Source organism: Cygnus olor, chromosome 18, assembly GCF_009769625.2.
Source record: "Cygnus olor isolate bCygOlo1 chromosome 18, bCygOlo1.pri.v2, whole genome shotgun sequence".
NCBI classification, from domain to species: Eukaryota; Metazoa; Chordata; class Aves; order Anseriformes; family Anatidae; genus Cygnus; species Cygnus olor.
This window is the reverse complement of record NC_049186.1, coordinates 7,512,772-7,521,165: the sequence shown is the minus strand read 5'-3', so window position 1 is coordinate 7,521,165 and position 8,394 is coordinate 7,512,772. Positions and strand designations below refer to the sequence as shown.

At 39.2% G+C, this 8,394-nt stretch overlaps 1 long non-coding RNA gene across 1 annotated transcript; it reads left to right on the top strand.

Annotated features, from left to right (window-relative positions):
• The first annotated feature begins 1,315 nt into the window (after positions 1–1,315).
• Positions 1,316–2,274, top strand: LOC121079914. The gene is made up of 2 exons (XR_005825212.1): positions 1,316–1,473; positions 1,578–2,274. It is a non-coding gene; the product is annotated as an uncharacterized LOC121079914 (long non-coding RNA).
• The last annotated feature ends 6,120 nt before the right edge of the window (positions 2,275–8,394 follow it).

The window sequence follows — 8,394 nt, the reverse complement described above, 5'->3', positions numbered from 1 at the left end:
ATGCAATTTTATTCATGCAGCTTAAGTGTTTCTGGATGACAAAAGCATACTTTAAGCAGCGTTGTTTTCCTATCTGATTCTTACCCTGCAGGAACAGCTCCCATTAGTCTGCAAGCCAGGACTCTGGGCTCATTGCTCAAGTTCAACATCACCTGGGGTTCTTGCTGCTCAGTAATGTCCTTTTGCTCATCACTCTCTTTCCTGGCTTTTCCAAGCAAGCCTTGACTCATTCATACAGTATTAGGGAGTTGCAGCATGCTGCTCTGACACTCTGCTGGTCAGCCTCGCCTTCTGCATTATGCCATGGAGCCTCACTTGTGCACGTGGTGCAGGCACTGCGCTGGGCCATCTGCAGGCGCTGGACATGACCGCAGGCAAACCTCAGTCTGAGGCACACCGAGTCTGGGCTGCCTAATGAAAAGCAAAGCCACAGAAATGCAAGGAGCACTTCCTGCCCTGTAGGACTTCAGCATCCCTCTCCATGGTGAATTCTTTTTAAGTCAAAACTTTAGGAGGATAACATAAGGAAAAACTTGGCTAAGCCTCTATAATCCAAAATGTGTTATGCATTTCCTTGAAAGATTTTACCCCGAGTTGGAGGAATCCCTAACAGATGTCCACGGGTGCAGCCTACACATGCTCAGTGCCCTCAGCCGTTCTTCAGAGGGGGTCAGAGATGCACCTGCACGAGTTTTACACTTACAGAAGCACGTAGCCTCCAAGAGCCTGGCACAGCACAGCCAACCTTTTCCAATACTCAGCCAAACATGTTTGAAAGAAAAGATTTATTATCCCGATTTTTTCATTATGCCAGTGAAACCTACTTGGAAAGATGTGTCACTGAAGTTAGATGCAGAAGAAAACTGTACTTGGCCTTGTATTTTGCATTTCTGAATTTTGGACAAATTTATATTAATACTTTGGACATATTTTTGGAATGGGATTCTTATTTTAGGTCAGTTTAATTTATCAAGCAAGAAAGGAACTGTTTTCAGATTTACCACAGCATTTAGCACTGTCAGTTTAAGTTACGGTCGTACTGGTTGAGGCAAAAAAAAAGTAAAATGATTCCAACTGCACATTACAATAAATAAAGCACTCTTTTCTATTGTGATATCAAATGTTTTGCTGGCACAGGAACAAGGACCCAAGATGAAGATGTGAATTCGTATTCACATTTTTCAAGAGGCAACATATTCATAGCCCAGAGAAATGCTCGTGGTTGCTTTCCATTTCCATTATCCCCAACTCAAGTCACATGGCACAGCTTGCAAAAGATCATGCTATACACTGGTTGACCAATGAGATTAAATATTCAGTGGTAACTGGATTTACCTTCAGTGAAAGAGCTGCATTTTCAAGGTTTCTTTCAAAGCTTCCAAGTCTTGTCGCACTAGGAATCTACAAACAGCATGAAGATCTCCAAAATGCAGAGATCTACTGCCCAGGGATCACAAACATGTAAAAGAAGGGGTAAGTACAACCTATCAGCTGTTTTCAATCTTTATATTTCAGTCTTTAGTTTGTATTCAAAAATTTGCATACTGATTTCTCTTTTTTTCTTTCCTATTAATCAGGAGTAGGTTTCTGTAAAAGCAGGGGCATGTCCATCTCTTCAACAGCCACTGATAACTCGCTCAGACCATATCTCCCAGGCTCTCAAATCAGAAGGGTTTGTTCTCCACCTGCCCCGAGATGGAAGGATTCACTTTAAAGCTCAGACTTTAAGGAAATGAAAAGAGAGAGCCTGAAAGTACTTGGATGTTTCAAACCACAAATCACTCAGGAAAACTCCACCTTGGTCAATCAATTTATCTTAAACAAGATGACTTGAAAGAAAGGAGGGTGAAGGGGAAGGTCTGAATTTAAGACCCAAATTTCTCAGTGAAACAGTCTATGTTTAGCTCATCATGTTCAAGTCTCTTAACCTGAGGAGACATCAGGATTTCTGTACTTCTGAACTCATTTTATGTATGTGCTTATCATTAATTAGCTTTGCCTTCGAGCTCCGTTTAAAAATATGTGGCAAAAGAAGAGCAAAATTAACAGTGTGTAATTTAATATCTTTTTGTTGCTGTAAAAATGTTTGTAAAATTCTGACTGAAGAAAGAGCTCCTCTAAAAAATGGAATTAAGCTTCAAGACATTTTAAATCAAAAAAAAATCTTTGGAAAAAAAAAGCAATCTAGTTGCAATTTTAAAGCTCTTTCCTCTAACCACAAATCCATTCTCTGTAAGTCAACTGAGCAATAAAGCCAAAGCAATATTTAGTTACTGGGGAAATATGAGACCCTGCTCATAATGTTCCTCCCTGTCATTTTTGGGATAGCAAAATGATTTCACACACGTTTTTTTCCCCTTTCTTTAACCCAAGAATGACTGTCATACTTCTCTTCCAATTCACATTGCACCGCTTTTTCTTTTTCTATGCAACAGCAGAAACAGATGTACATATTTCAGAAGTGCAAAGGAACCCCATTTCTCTTTTGGATTCTCTGTATCTGCATTCTATCCACACCATAAATCACACCAAAGTGTACTGATAACTCTGTTGTTGAAGCTTCAGTGTATTTAGAGATAGTTTCGATGTGGTAATTGACTGAAAAAATATCAGCTATATTCATTCCCCTCAAATAGACGAAGACCAGAAATTTAGTGACAAATCCATTGCTAAACTTCTTTCCAAATGCAAAGATGTGTTTTTGTTTTTTGCACAAGATTTTTACTCAAATTGATATGAACCAAATCATGTATTTTCTACCTATATTGCAGTTAAATCAACAGCCCCCAGCTAGTGGATTGGAATCTCCTGGTGGCATTAATACGCATAAGCCATACAAATTTTTTTCTTAACCTACATAGTTTATATCCTTAGCATAAAAGGTGAAGGGAGAGGAGAAATAAAAGACAAACAAGACAACACTCCGCACCATGATAGCTGTAAGACAAGATCAGCATCGCTGCAGAAAGTGCACAAACTTATAATAAGCTTTAGTGACACTGTTTATATGAACAATGCTATTCTTAAACAGTTGGTGGAAGTCTGACGAACTGGATCAATAAGGACTCTATTGGTAATGACAACATCATTAGCTAGGATCCCATCAGAGGAAAGGTCTGATCAGCATGAGTTGAGTTTCTTCCCACCACCTCTGAGGATGGCAGGGGGGTGTGTGTCGGTGCTGTATTCAAACACCATCGTTATCTTGGAGCACTTGCCAGTGTCAGTTCAGTTAAGCTGCTGCGTTTTGGTTTGTCAGCACGAAAATCAACATCACCACTGGGAAAACGCAGGGTCAGATCTGAAACACCGATCTAAAACTGGCATGAGGGAAAAAACAACTGCTTTTAGAGAGCAGATTCTGATTTAAGTTGGCAGAAGAGCAGAATCAGAGCTGTGAAGTATCATGCTACCAAGCAAAAGATTTCCAAATTTTCTGCTACTTGAATGAGCTTTGCTGCATCACAGAGGCAGGAATCACAGCAGATTTTTGAGATGAGATCAGAGGCTTTTCAATACCTCACAACAGAACTAAACAAGTACAAATTAATTAAGGCCTGGAAGGCAGAATATTTATTCACTTAAATTGTGGAAGAACATCAGAGGCTGAAATGGAATTAACTGGAATGGACCCTTGCTCTCACAAAATAATCCATAAGATATTTAATGACTTAAGATGTGTTAGAATCTCAATTTTATGTTCCATTCAGAAGGTCTCTTCCAGGGTAGGACACCATTTTCTCACAAGAGGGGAAATCAGAGAAGCTCCCTAAGTACCCAACAGCACTTCTGGTAACACCCAAGCTCTTCCTGGCCAGCCACCCATTCTCTGTTAGCTAATTATCTTGAGAGAAATATAAGCAAACATAGCCTTGATGTAGGTCAGAAATAAAACCACCAGACTTATCTCATTACTGATGTTTGTCTTTGGAAACTCTTAGATGAAAGATGCTGTACAAGTAGAAGTTACTGTTCTTATTTTCCCTTTTTTCCCCCATTACTGTTGCACTATGAAAAGCTGACAACTGAAATACTCATTTTTAAGAAAGCACATTCAGCTGCTTTGGAATGGAGAAAATGTAGAACAAAAATGGCAAAAGCTGTTAGAGATAGCACTGCATATGATACAGTGTATCAGAGCTCTAATGCACAGAATTATTATTTTCCTCAATTACATGTTAATCAATCCATAGTCATGTGAAATCAGTATTCTGGAAAATCTACAGTTAATATATTTCGCAACGAGCCTACATTAGTTTAGGAATTAAATTAACCCACTTGGCATTGCACAACACAGTAGTGTCTCTTGTAGCTAGCATATTTATATCAGCTTGCATTCTTCAAAGCAGTTGCAGTAAGGAAGGACTAATCTCATTACATGCACCAAACCATGAAGATCAATATATAAAAACATTGATGAAATTTATATACATAAGAAAGTATTAGGGCACTGCACTACATATCTTGAAATAGGGGAGGATTCTGGAAATAACTTTAAAAATGTCAAGGCAAAAGGATCTGACCAGGTGTAGTGATTATAATATATATACTTATCAGAAGAGAACAAATATTCTCCCCGCACACTTCTCAGTGATTACCTTTAAAACCCCAACATGAGATATAGGATGGAGGCATTAATAGGATCCAGAGTAGTTACCACACCCTAAAAGATTTTTTTTTTCCCCCATGGGTATTGTATATAAGGAAGAGATCAACACATCTGTTTCCATTACAGAATGCACAACATGCCTATACTCAAGAGCAACTCCAAATATATTTCTCACTCGGAAGAAATACTGCAGTAAGTCTAGAATAAAATGCCCTTAATAATATTTCCTCAGGAAAGATTCTGCTAGTTTGGATGCATACTGAAACCATATGGTATCCTTAGCTCATTTACGATTTAAATCATACATATAGCTGATTTAGAAAGCCTGTTGCACAAAAATAGGAATATCTAGATGACTTATACTTTTGATTTCATCATATATATATATTTATGTATGTTTCCCCAACCTACACCTTAACAATATGCTCACTTAAAGTTTAATTTAAAAATTCCTGTAAAGTTTCTAACAACCCATTAACTTTTTCTTTTCAGTGGAAGTATATTATAGCAGCTCAATCCAAGTAAGAAGTGAAGTTCTTACTGACATCAAAGGGAAAGTTTAGACCTTTAGTTCCACACTGTTTCTACATGAAAAGATTTACAAGTCCCATATAGAGGAAGTGACAGTAAATATATTTGGAACTGAAATTTGATCTAAGTCAGCAGACAGATCCCAGTGGGTATTGCCCCCCAGGTTCCATATAGCTGTTAGGTAAAAAAAATAATCTATGGTTAACTGCTGAGGACTAACAGAGGGCAAACAAGCAAGTAACTTCTCTTCTAAGCAAGATGACATGGTGCACTAACATGCGGGACACGTCCTGGTGAAGGCTGCACTGCTGCACAGGTCTAGCTCTCTGCTGGCAGGGGCCACATCCTGGGGCATGGATGGAGAGAGCTTTGCTGGACTGGCAACACCCACAGGGAGCACTCAGCAATGCAAAAAAAAAAAAAAGAAAAAGAAAAAAAGTCATTTTTATTCCTCTGAAAATAAGGGATTTACGGTATTTGCAAACACACAACTTGATTTAAAAAACAACACCCCCCGCTGAATCAGGATGACTGCAAGTTACAGCCTTAACTGCAAGGTTATGCAAGATTACCCTCCTGCCCTGCCCACAGCCTCTTTGGCCGTGATCCTGCACAGCCTGTGCAGTGTCCTGCCCTGCCTCTCCAGTCCTCCCACTCCTTATCATTTTGGCTTGGGTACAGTGATTGTGAGTGCCATCTCAAGACCTCTTCTGAAGAGCACATTATCCTCTTGAAAATATAATTGGAAAATTAGCAATCCCCAATGACTGCACGCTTAGTTAGAGCTCCGTAAGCTGGGGATGCGTATAGGGCTTCTCCTTCAGTAAGAGCAGCACTTCAAGCCCCTCAGACCAACTTCGGGGTTATACCCTCACGTAACCCTATTCACTGCTAGAGTGTGCTGAATACTTGCCTCCTTTGGCAGCAGGGGACATTGCTTCCACTCACTCCAAATGGCCAAGAAAAAGGCTAGAGAAGTAGCTTATAAAAACCTTCAGCAGGGCATCAGAAAATTTAAAACAAACAAATACAACTGATGACTGGGCACGAATCGAGCCAAATACATCTCACAAAGTCACCAGAGAACAAGCAAAAAAAAATAATAAAATTGGCAGACTGGCTGAAGGAGGAAATAAAAAGACTGCTATTTGAAAGTAGCTCCTATTAACATTTTCAGATTTCTGCAGTCGGTAACCCAAAGAACACACAACAGCTGAGGTCATCACAAAACCAATAAATGAAATGCACTATGGTGTTTAAAGATCGCTTTAGAGCAACTCTGAATGCAGAAGGTTGCAGGCCTAATGTATTTATTAGGCTGTTAAAATCAAGTCTAGTGCTCACATTATGGAGTAATATAATTTCTCCTGTTTTAGTCCCTTATGATAGCTGGTGTCAGAGAAACTCTATTATGCAAGAACTCTGTTTTAATGCAAGTATGATACTATGATATGATACTATGCTAAAACATAACTGTACAGTACAGGTTTTAAAAATCTCAAGATACACAAATAGTAGCGTACAGCAAGTGCCAGGAAGAAGGACATGTTTTAATATGAGTATCTTCTGTAGTATGTTGTGTCATCTTGTTGCTTTTGTGTGATTTGCCAAACATTGGTCTTTGACTGTAATAATTTATGCAAACATTACATATACAGGTGAGAAAAGTTCTCAACTCAACTGAACTGAACAGCAATTTAAACCCAACTTCTTTGCTTACAGGTTGCAAATTATTGTGGAAAAGGGGGGCGCAGAACAGACCATAGTCAGAGGGTTCTCTGACACAGAAAACAGAGCAAATATCCATATTTACGTTTCCAAAACAGTGTGTGTGTTCATCCTGACAAGTAAAGTCAGAGAGCTGTGGCAAAACTCAATCTTTTGACAAGAAACTGGTATGAAATATTCAACAGTAGAGAACAGTTCTTTTATGCGCTTATCACCACTTTCTCATCCAAGGAAACAGAGGTCAGGAGTAAGGGAAACAAAAATGGGAGGGAGGTCTCCTCCTTCTTTTATCGTTATTTATTAGCAGTTATTCCCCGGAGAATCCAAGCACGGGGCTAATAGCCGGGGGAGAGAGGAACACTGGAGAAAGTCGGCCGTGGCTCTGAAATCCCAGAGATAACAAGTGGCCTCAGTTAAGCAGCACTGCTAAGAAAGGAGCTTCAGATGTGATGTGACAGAGACTAAAAATATCCTTTCCTTTAGATTCTGAGTCATTACTTTTAGGCTTACTTTAGTAAGAGTAGATCACAAACTGTGAGACACATCTGCTCCTCCTGAACTGCGTTCCAGTGGAGGAGTCCTCCACTTGTGTTCAAAAAGACAAGCCTTAGAGTTTACATTTAAACTCTGTAATGAGCCATCGTGTAGCCCTATTTTCACTTTGGAGAATAAGGCTTTTGGCACACAGAGGAGTACTACTGACAGTCTGAGGCAAGAACTGAAAGTTGTGTAATTACACCAAAGCTTACTTCGCTTCAGACAGCCTTGTGGTAATCCACACCAAACAGACACACTTATCCCGAAGTACACCTGATTCCTCTGCTTCTCGTAAAGCCTTACCACTAATACAGGAAAGGACAACACAAAGCATTCAGATAGAGGAAAAACTGCCACCCCTACCAAATCCATGTGAACCTGTTTGTAGGTGACAATTGCCAGCACCTGCTGGATGTCTGCGGTACATCAGCTCTGAGCTTTCGTTCATGGCTTGTCCTCACCAGAGTACTCTGCTCAGTGAATCATCACAGAGATGATTATGGTATCTTATCCAGATAATGACTTCCTTATCAATTCTGTGACAGATTCTATTTCTTCATCGAAAGCCTACTGCAAACCACTGCTCTAGAGAAATGTTTCCAAACAAAATGCAAGACGCACAGGAAGTTTTCCTATTCCTTGATCATCGTTGCATGATTTTATGAAACAGAAAACCTATGTATGAGTACTTATAGTTTGAGTGATTAATATTTTGAAACTAAAATGGCTTGTTGAGAAATCAATACAACAATACTCAAACATCATGTACAGTAGACTAAAAAACCAGCTAAACAATATAATGAACTTACAGAAAATCAATGGAGTATTCAAACCACACTAAAAACTAAATAGAACTACTACTAAGAGAACAATCTATCCACCTACAAAAATTTAACTACTGCCCATTGTTCCCGTTTCCTACATAATTGATATCAGTGAACTATATACTCACATATAAATAATTTGAAACCACATGTAACACAACAAAT